General features: G+C 39.9%; 1 pseudogene; it reads left to right on the forward strand.

Annotated features, from left to right (window-relative positions):
* The window catches only part of LOC102869850, a 15,178-nt pseudogene extending 4,734 nt beyond the window's left edge, over positions 1 to 10,444 (forward strand).
* Positions 10,445 to 11,531: the final 1,087 nt, after the last annotated feature.

Consider the following 11,531-nt stretch of genomic DNA (forward strand, 5'->3'; position numbering starts at 1 on the left):
TGTTAGATGCTGTGGAATTACTCCAACTCATAACAGCCCTATTTACAACAGAATGAAATCCTGCACGACCCAGTGCCATCCTCACAAGCTTTGGTGTACTTAAGCCCACTGTTGCATTCATTTTGTCAATCTATTTCATGTATTGCCTTCTTCTCCTTTATTGACCATCTGTTTTTCCAAGCATAATATTAATTTCCAGAGACTCATCTGTTCTGATACCATGTCCAAAGTCTGGGGGGGGGGATCACCATCTTCTCCTGTAAAGAACATCCAGGTTCGCTTCTTCCAAGACAAATTCATTAGTACTTTTGGTGATCCATTGCCTATTCAGTATTCTTCAGCAACATCATAATTCAAAGGGATCAGTCTTCTCTGGTCCCTCTAATTCACTGTCCAGTTTTCATAGAACTGTCGGTGCTGCTCACACCGTGCTGCTACTTTCACTGGAACATCTAGAGGAGTATTTGACAGAGAGTGGGCAGCAGAGCCTCAGCCAAACTGACACACAAACATGAGGCATCACATAATTAGACTAAGAGCAACACCTCTCAAAGCTAAAGAGTATACTCAGTTCCATGTACTGAGGTTAAGTCAGTGGAAAGTTCAAGTCCTTTGGTTCATTTGTGAGGGGGTGACAGAGAAGATGAGGGGCAGAGCCTCCACATACCTCGGTAACCCACAAGTTTGTATTGTTTGTTATACTATTGTGCTGATAATGTGTTCCTGCTCATCTCTTTGCATTCTTTTTTGACTAAAGAAACAAAACAAAACAAAAATCTTAAAGAAACAAAAAGCCCATAACCCAAAACAATCCAAACAAACATCCCCTTCTCTCCTTGAAGGTTCTGGAAGGCCACAAGTCCTGAATGAGCAGGCAGTGGCCATGTAAAGAGTTAATGTGCATGAGAATGAAAAACTCCACTATCTCAGGAATCAAAGGGAATGCTAGCAGAAGGCATCAGGCGACTAACTTTGAATCTCTTGGACATTGTGGCGGGACTGTGGGGAGTTTAAGCCCAGACAGAACTGTCTGAAGTTATTAAATGAAGCAGCCTGGTGCTGACTGTGACTCAAACTGTTAGCACTTCCTTTCCTCTGGGATCCAGCCTGTTGTTGCCTCTACAGTATTAGCGGTGGCAGCGCAGAACATTGCCAAGTCCTTAGCAACCTATTCATGAGCTCTGTGGGTGCTCAGGAGGTTTGCAAATCCCCCCTTGAGTCACTGGTGTAAATTGAACACCGCTCCTTTCAAGCTCATTCCCAGCCACCCTGCTGTTTGTTAAACAGTGGAGTAAAGAAAGCACAGGGGGATAAACAATAATCTTATTTGGGCGGAAGGGCATTCACAAGTTGCCAGAGTGATTTTGCTGGAGTGTCGGACCTCGAGGTGGCTGAGAGAAGAATAATGAAGCAAACCGGGAGGTCAGAATGGACATGAAACAGTGATTAAACAGTTGATATTTCTTTGGAGTCTTGTGGATCTCTTTGTTGACAGGGAGGCGCAACGTGAGTTAATTTAACAGTTTAAGATGAGGGATTTCAGAGTCTGCTTCAGGAGACCTGTTCAGTGGAGGTGCTTCCATTTCCAAGGCTTATGCTGTGGTTTTATTTCAGAGTTTAAGAAGATTTTTCCAAGGGGAGGAAGACTGTGCAAGTGAATGGGAGTGTTTTAGAATCATTAGATAGTTATCCACTGATGTGATGTGCACTTGTAATGCAGCCTGGCTGAGGCAATGGAGAGATTAAAATAAAGAAATGATTATCAATGATTATATGTTGTGGTCAGTTGCCTTTAAGTCAACTAAGGTGCATAACGATATCGTGAACAATGGATCTGAACCCTACCCTAGCCTGTGCTATACTTGTCATCTCTGAGACACTTGATTCCATTGCTGCAGTCATGGTGCCAACCCATCCTGTTGAGGGTCTTCCTCTCTTTCACTGAGCTCCACCTTTCCAAGCATGATGCTCTTTTCCAAGGACTAACCCAAAAATATGCTCAAAGTATGTGAGACAGAATTTTACCATCCTTGCCTCCAGAGGAGCACACTGGTTGCACTTTCTCCAGGACACATTTGTTTGATCTCTTGGCAGTCCAATGCTTAGTACTCTTCTCAATGATTATATAGATATACACAATACATAATATGCATAAAACGCAGGAGCTCTCGTGGCCTAGGAGACAAGAAGTTGTGCTGCCAACCTAAAGGCAGGCAGTTTGAATCCAGTAGTTACTTCTTGGGAGAAAGAGGTACAATTTCCTCTCAAGCAATTTGTTGTTATTGTTGTTAAGTGTCATCGAGTCAAGTATAACTCATAGCGACCCTATGATCAAAAAGTCTGAACCCTGTTCTGTAACTATTGTCATTTCTCTAATATTCATAGAGTTTCCAAAGACCTGTTTTTAAGAAGTGGATGCCAACCCTGCTTTCAAGTCTGTCTTAATCTGGGAGCTCTACCAAACCCAGTCCACCATGGGTAACCATTATGGCATTTGACACCAGTGGCACAGTGATTTACAGCCTCTGAAAATACTGATTTACAGGGGTTCAAGAAATTGACAGCCTCTGAAAACTTGCTTTAGGGTCAGCCATGAAGCAATCCTGACTTAGAGGGCCGTGAGGTTTTTTTTGAGAGGTTTATTAAGTATGTTGCATATAATTACGTATTTATTAACAAATATTTCCTCAGAGATGAGTATGTATATGTGTATCTGTCTACCCATCTATCTAGGCTTTGATACTGATTAGCTATTGAAGTAGTCAAATGCAACTAAATTTAACTAGTGTGAATTTGGTCCCTTAAGTTATTAAACTTTCCTATGAAGACAATGAACTGAGGGGAGTATGTGAAATGAAGTTGTCTATTTAATCTCTAATTAAATCAACCTTTCCTATTGTTTCATTACCTGCACTTTGAGAGTAACAATGAACTGCTTTGTTTCCTTCTTTATTCAAGATGTGAAGATTTGAGATTTTATTTTGAAAAGTTGAATAGTGATTCATGGAACTTTAATAAGAAATTATCAATTTTTTCCTTTTTTAGTTTAACTATCTTAATATTTTCTTTGTTATCTTTAACCTAAAAAGAAAAGAAAGAAAAATTCTTGTTTGATTGTCAAGCTTCGGGTAGGCCATATATTGATTTTAAGTTAGTTTTTTCCCCCAATTATAGTTAGTTTTAGTTATTATTTCAACCAAGGTAAGAAGAAGCCCTGTAGAGGGCAGGAAAAACCCAGGTTCCACTGGCCCCATGTCCATTATAATTGAAGTGGTTAAGGAGATGCTGTCTGCCGTTTTGTCTTCTATGCATGAAACCGTCTATTTCTGTTAGAAGGAATTGAGGAGCTGACTGCTCTTTTAAATTGTTTCTGTAGTGGGTGCTTTTCATATCTTTTTGTGGTTCAATTTACACTGCCTTTGAGCTGTGGTGCTGGAGAAGAGTATTGAATGTACCATGGACTACCAAGAAAACAAACAGATTCAGCCTGGAGAGGGTTAAAACGGGCGGCTCCTTGGAAGCAAGGATTCTGGGGCTTCGTCTGACATACTTTGGACATGTTGTTAGGAGGGACAGGTCCTTGGAGAGGGACATCATGCTTGGGAGGGTGGAGGGACAGCGCGGGAGGGGAAGACCCGCTATGAGGTGGATTGACTCAGTGACTGGGATATTCGGGATAGGTGTGTTGGAGGCAGTGCGATTGGCACAGGACAGAGCAGGATTTAGGTCTGTTGTACATAGGGTCGCTATGAGTCGCAAGCAACTCAACGGCACACAACAACAACAACAATGAGTAATGACACGAAGTACTTTTTCAGATACATATTTGCTATGCCTATGGGAAAGCTCTTCCTCTGTGATTAACTATCTCTGAAAATTCACCAGCAGGTCAGCTATAGGTCAGTTCCGACTCTACGATACACACCAACAACAACATATGTTCTCTTATGATTGATGATGTGTATTATAGAGTCAGAACCAAGCCATAGCTGACCCTCTGGAGGATTTTCAGAGGCAGTTAATCTCACAGGAGGAGATAGCCTTTTCTTCTCCCATGGAGAGCTGGTGACCTCAAACCGAGTGCCTTTGGGATTGTAGCGCAGCTACTTGCCACTAAGCCACCAGAGCTTCCTTCTCTGATGATTGTCTCACTTAATTATTGGTCTACAGGAGACATATGTACTGATGTATACATTCTTTATCATATATATTGTGAATACTTTCTCCTAGACTGGGATGTGTTTTCACTCTATGATATTTTAGTCAAATAGATAAAGTTAATATTGCTAAAATTCTTTTTCCTTTTTTTTTCTACTTTAGATTATATTTTATGTTTCTTAACCAACAAGTCTTATTACTGTAAGATACCAAGATGCTATCTCCTTCTTTCTTCGAAGACTTTTGTGGTTTTAGCCCTTGCACTTAGGCCTGTAATCCATTTAAGTACGTGTGTCTGTGTGTGTGTCTGTGTGTATGTGTAGATATATGTATATGTATGTCTATGTTGTTGTTACTTGTGCTGTCAAGGTGGCTCCAACTCAGAGTGACCGTCTGAACAATGGCCCTGAACCTTGCCCTATTGTGAGCCAACCTCACTGTCTCTGACACACTTACCCCTATTGCCACAGTCACTGTGTCAACCCATCTCATCCAGTGCCTTTCTCCTCTGTATGGACACTTCTACCTTTCCAAACATCATGTCTTCTCTAAAGACTGGTCCTTCCTGGCCACATGCCTAAAGTATGTGAGACAGAGTATCAAAATCTTTGCCTCCAGGGAGCAGACTGGTTTCATCCTCTCCAGGACAGATCTATTTGTTTTCTTGGCAGTCCAAGGCATGGTATAAGCTATTCCTTTTTGCTAGTCACTCTTTCAAGTATGGTATGTGGTAATTGCAGAGAGATGTAGTTGGAGTAATCTGTTAGTGGGCAGGCCAAAGCACATAGTATTTTTTTTTTACCAGATTATTTTGATAAGTAGGAAATTTGGTACAATATGAGAGTTTTGAGGGATAACTGATATCTAATTCAAGCATGGAACAGGCTGGAGCAAGGTTTAGGTCTGTTGTTTATAGGGTTGATAACAGTTATAGTCTCCTCAACGGCACCTAAAAACAAACAAATCACACACTAATAGTGATATTCTGAGTTCTGTGTCGAGACTAGACTTCAAGGGGGATAAGAGTTGAAATGGAAAGATTGATTAGTAAATTTTTCAATAATTCAGATAAGTGTGATTGGTACCTTTGAGGTGGTGAGCCATGTTGGAATCTAGATATGACTTAAAGGTAGAATGGAAAATATTGATATTGTATTAGAACTGGGCAGAGGAGAAAAAGAAAATAAGAATAACAAAAATCTCTTTCCAAGTTTGGTCTGAGTAACAAGAAATAGAGTTTCCATTGGGTGAAATGGATAAGGGTAGTTGTTACTGGGATGAGGAGAGAGATGGATCTTGGTACAGTAGATGTATTCTTCAATTACATTTTCTATTACATTGCAAGGAAGAACCATGGGAAATATTTAAAGTCAGTACTTTTGGAAATAGATCTTTAGGGGTTTGTTGTTGTTGTTGTTGGGTTTTTTTTTTTTTAAGGAATTTATTTGGCCTTGAACATATTGGCTACAACTTCCACCCTCCGCACTCCCTGTTTTATAAGGCACATACTAACTATTCTAATATTAATTTTATGACTATAATTTCAGATTTCTGAATTCCATCAATGATTATCCTTAAAGAGTTTTGAGATTGATCCAGTAAACCCATGAAAACTGACACCTGGTAAGGTAGAGAAGGAGAGTGTAAATACTTGCTACTGAAGTGAGGGATGGAAAAACCTTATTAAGTTTGGACTCTCACAAATTTCACTCTGTTGGGATTGCTACTTTTTATTTCCTCAATCATTCTTTTTAAAAAAAAATATTATTTGATATCCCCATCATTTCATGAAAAGGAGGATACACCCCCCCCTTAAAAAGGAGGAAGAACATGAAAAGCTTAGTGTCATACATTGACTCAATCTGTGTGGTTTCACGTCAGCTGCAGAGAGTCATGTAGTAAGTGCTTTGATGAGTCTGGGAAACTCTGTTTGCTGACCCGTGTTCCATTACAGTGTGTGTTCTGGGTGAGATGAGACGGAAGGTAGGAATCTGCCCTTCTGCTTCTGGGGCTTAGTATACTGGCAATCTTCTCTTCCTCTATTGTCCATATCCATGTTTCTGCTGAGTATGATTTTAATGTTTAAAATAACCTTTTAAAAATACCCAACATGCCACTTACTTTATAAGGTATACTGAACCATGGCTACTCTACATGTGTCAGAGGATTTTACTCCACGGGATTTTGAGAGGTGATTTTCTGTGTAGTTTGTCATGTCTTTCTTCTGGGGTACCTGTGGATGGACTCAAACCTTCAACTTTTTTGGTAATAGTTGAACATGCTGTTTGCATCACCCATGGGTTCTATGAGTTGAGATAAACTTAAGATAACTGGTTTGACTATGATTTTTGTGTTCAAAAACCAACAATCTATTGCAATCTTGTAGGAGAAATAAGCTTTGATTGGCCTTGTTGGGAAATGGTGTATATGATATCATTTTTGTACCTTTGAGTCTTAAAGGGCAATTTTGACAATTTGTAATTTTTGCTTTAAGAGATGATTTTGTTCCATTATATGATAGGGTTTCATGATAGTCACAGTACAAAAGATAGTCTTTTAAATGGTATATTTCAGCCTTTTAGAAAAACACATTTGATTGCCTCTATTTTTTGCATTTTGTTCTGGATGGGTCAGAATTTCACTACAGATAGTCATAGGTTTTCAGACACACAATTCAAAATCACTGACCAGAGGGAATGGTATAAATGCTTCCATTTGTGAATATTTTGTTTAGAATCTTGAGCTATTAATTAGACTGAAGTCCCATAGACACACAAAGTGGAAATTAACATCTCCCTAGTCCCCGATATTCATTGGAAACAGTTGTAAAAGCCCACACACATAAGGACTGGGCAGAGTATTTGGCATAGGTTGAGGCTGTATTCCATCAATTGATTCAATTAGAACTGACCCATAGGGCTTCCTAAGTGGTACCATTTATAGAAGTTGATTTTTAGGCTTTTCTCTCAAAGAGCTACTTGGTAGGTTTGAACCTCTAATTTCTCTGTTGATAGCCAAGTGCTTTACCTGGGATACCAGCAGGATATTTGAGTTGATATATGGCAGAGGAAAAGCAAATAATGCTAATTCCTTTCTCTTCCTTTGCTATCCTTTCCCTCTTTTTCCTACTTCTGAACATCACAACTGAGTTAAGTGTAGCTGTGGATATAGTAAAAGAGGTCAGGATGAGTCTTCAGCCCAGGATGAGATCTTCTGATGGGTTAGTGTGCTAAAATGTAGGCCTTGCCAAAACATAGGCAAGAGAAGGTTTGTGCTAGAAAATATATCTGAGTGTTAGTAAACAGATGAACAGTGGAGATCAACATTGAACACAGGAAGGGAAGTCCCTCTATGAGGTGGATTGATTCAGTGACTGGGGTAATCATGATCGGAGTGTCAGAGACTGTGCAATTGGCACAGGATAGAGCAGAGTTTAGGGCTGTTGTACATAGGGTCACTATGAGTGGCAAACGACTCGATGGCACATAACAACAACAACAACAACAACGCCCATCTAGGTGAATGGTCCAATGTCTGCCTCCCAGTAGTGCTAGCTTTCTTCAATTCTATGCATTTGTGGAGTCCCTGGCATCTCTAACATGCTTGGCTATCAATCAAAAAGTTGGAAGTTTTGAGTCCATCCAGAGGCATGGCGGAAGAAAAGCCTAAACATCTACTACGATAACAGCCCTTTGTTTCACTCTGACATACATGGGCTGTCATGAGTTGGAATACACTTAGCAACAACTGGTTTTCATGTTTTCTTAAAACATAATTCTCCTAACACTTTCTCATTCCTTTGAGGCCTTAAACTAGTAAGTATTTAGATGAGAAGCTTCATCCTGCTTATAATGCCAGGCTATATGTAGGGCTTGATAATTACCTTATAAAGTTCCCTAAACCCTGCTTGTGAAGCAACAATTGGCTTCTTTGTGTTATGGAATATTATACACATGGAAGGGGGAAAAATTACATTCACAGTTTCTTTTTTTCTTATGGGGTAAAAAAATTAATCACTTTGGGATGAATAACGCTTTTAAGTAACCCCACCAAATGTTCGCTCTTGGTTCTCTGGCAGTGCCAGCTTCAGTAACCTCAAATCAATAGTGAATAAATATTTCTAGGAATTGGGGTGAGGAGTGTGAGTATGGTTTATCTTAAGATTCCAAATAATAGTAACTTCACAAGTATTAGAAATTTTGTAAGGGGAAATTTGTTTTCACTAAACGATTAATCTAATTGCCAATGGATGTTTGAAGGATTGGAGCCTGCTTCATGGCTGTTGAGTTGATTCTGATTCCTGATGACCCTACAGGACAGAGTGGAACTATTTTGCTACCTGGTTATAAAGAGCAGATGCAATGTGGGGGTAGCAGAGACTGACTTACACCCGTTTCATAAAGGGCAATTTTCCTCATCAAGTGTATTCATAGCATCACACAAGTAATTACATGGTCAGACATGCCTCCCCACATGCTTCTGCACCAATTTCTAAATCGTTTGGACCAGTGTTCATTACAACTTGCCTCACAGACTTTACTCACAGTTGGAGGGTTTGTTAGGGAAATTGGTTGGGGAGTGGGGTAGGCAAAGTGTACCACACAATGCAAGTTCAGGTTTAGTCCAGCAGTGCCAAGCCAGATAAATAAACAAGGCACTATTCCTCAATTAGTGAAAATCCAGGTTCAGTTCCGCAGCACAAATGCACCTCTGGTTTCCACAATAATCCAGCAAGCAAACCCTTAACTGTGGCTCCATCTTCAAGGTTCTTTTGGTTATAGCTTGCCGCAGTCTCTTCATTCTCTCTCTACCACTGTCTTTATAGTCCCCATAGTGTGGCAAGCACCCTTTCTTATATTGGCCCCACAGCCTTTGATAATTTGCAAGACCATGTGCCCACAGTGAAGGTAGCTGGAGACCATGCTTACACAATGACTAGAAAAGCAAATTTTTAGGGGTTCTAAGACCACTCCTAGGCTGTGATCTTTATAAAGGATGCTCTGATGGCTAGTGTGTAGCTGATTGTGATGTTAATCTAAGGGCTGTATGGCTTTGGTTGTTACGATTTGAAACTGACTTAAAGACAGTAAGTTTGAGTTTGCCTTTCTGAATTGTTATAGGAGCAGCTCACCAGAACTTTTCTCCCAATGAGCAACTAGTGGGTTTGAACCACTGGCCTTTGGTTAGTAGCTCAAGTGTTAGCCATTGTGCCCCCAGGAGCTCCTTGAGTGGAAACTAGAATTGGATTATTTAAAAATTTTGCATATAAGTGTGTGTGTTTTTTTAATTTTTAAGTTTTATTTTATTTTTTTTTCAGGAGCATTTCCCAAGGTTTTAGGAATATTTGTTTCTAGTAAGAAACCTAATAAGCTAATGTTACAATGTTACTTTCCCATAACAAAAACCCACAATTGTGTACTGGTTAAAGCTAATGAATGATGTTCTTCATCTTTATATATATTTATCTGTGGAGGATTCGTTAACTCATAAAGCAGAGACACTAACAGAACAGGCACTTCTAGGTTTAGAGATGCTCTGCTAGAAGGCTGATACTGTTTTTGAGGCCAGGGAGCTATTTGCAAAATCTGATTTAAGAACCAAAAAGCTAAATTTAAGGTTTTGGAAACGAAATGGAAAGAGACACATTTAGCAAATAACCTTGTTTAACTTTTGGGAGGGGAGGCCTCTCCCATCCCATCAACACTGCTTGCCTTCTCAAGGTCCAGTGAGAATCTTCCAGAATGCTGAGGGCGGGTGAGACCTGGACCCTAGGCAAGATCTACCCCACTGCTCAGGCTTCCTGTTTTGGAACGATGCTTCTATCCTGGAAACACACAGCTCCGTGATGATGCAATGCACAGTGTTTGCCCACTTGAGTCAGTGTCTCTGGGAGCAGTATCAACATTCCGCATCCTGGTACAGCCGGTCACCCAGTGAAGGCTGGAGAGGGTTTCCAGGGGCACTTCCGTTTCAGCTTGTTTCTATTTTAAAGCCTGGAGACAATTAAAGACCAGCGTCTGGTGCCAGTATTTCTTTTTCTTTCCACAGCTCACTCTATTCTTAGAAACAGTTGAGCCAGTAGTGGTTGAGACTGAAGGCTCTGGAATCTTTTTCCTTCAAGTGGCAACAACTTATTTTTCCTGTGGGGGTTCATAGTGCTTTTCTTGGGCTCGCTAGTGTTGCTGATGAGGCTTGGGTTGCTTATTCCCAGAGCATTGATATTGAAGTCTTTGGAACAGAAGTGGGAAGACAACAGGCAAAAAGAGAAAAAAGCAGGACAGACTAGGCTTCCACAAGCAGCTTTTCTATAATAATGATGCTGACTCAGTAATTCTGGACTATTTTGTAGAAGTTCAAGTTTAGAAACTGTGGTGATAAATATGCTATTTCATAAAAAATATTTTTAACTGAGAAAAGTGCAACAATGAATGACTGGAAACCCTAAGTCTCTGTAAACTTTCATTAAAATTAGTAAAAAAAAAGTAAAAAAAAATATTTTTAATTGTCAGTGATGCTCAGGCTGTCTTTTGGCAAAATGAACTGCTTTTGAGCTCTGGTAGCCTAGTGGTAAGGAATTGCTCTGCCAACCCCAAGGCAGGTGTTTCAAATCTCTTAGCTGCTCTGAAAGGGAAAGATGCGCCATCTCTACCTGTGTGATTTACAGCCTCTGAAACCCAGTGGAAGGTCAGCTATATGACTGACATATTACAACATATGCAACTTTAAAAAGGGGGGGGGAAATCATTCAACCAGATTTTGTTGTGCACTTACTATGTAGGGCATACAGTTACTTAAGTTATAATTTTTTTTTCTTCAAAGAGAATAAAACAAGCACGTGATTTCTAGTTAGAACAACTGAAAGTATTACTATAAAAAAAGTATATCTTAAAACAAGCTCTTTTTTTTCCTTCTTTTTTTCCCCCCTTGAAAGTCTGTTTTAATTGTCCCATTGCCACAGTGCTTGTCAAAACCAGTTCGGATTAATCTCCTTTGTCAGTGTGTCCTTTGCCATTCCCTATCACTCCTCCCTGAGAGAGACTTCACCCTGATTCATAAGGAAAAGGGGACAACGTATTCCCTTAACTACTTCCTGCTGAAAAGGGACGCTGTAGATTTCAGGGTGAAGATCTTCTCTCACTACTCTAAAGGGCCCCTTTGACAGTAGGAAACACGTAGACTATTGTGGAGATTGATTTTGGAATTTAGATGCACTGTTATCAATTGTGCTTAGCCATACATGTTCATATCCTTGAAGATGTATCATGGAAGTGTTGCAGCCTAGAAGACACAAATTTAACTAACAAGTTAAAAGTACATGAGTCAAAAATTAAAAACAATGATATTCCAAGTAGAGGTTCTAACAGTGGTACAAA

Source organism: Elephantulus edwardii, unplaced genomic scaffold (assembly GCF_000299155.1).
Source record: "Elephantulus edwardii isolate Elephantulus edwardi_28Jun2011 unplaced genomic scaffold, EleEdw1.0 scaffold00054, whole genome shotgun sequence".
Classification (NCBI taxonomy): domain Eukaryota; kingdom Metazoa; phylum Chordata; class Mammalia; order Macroscelidea; family Macroscelididae; genus Elephantulus; species Elephantulus edwardii.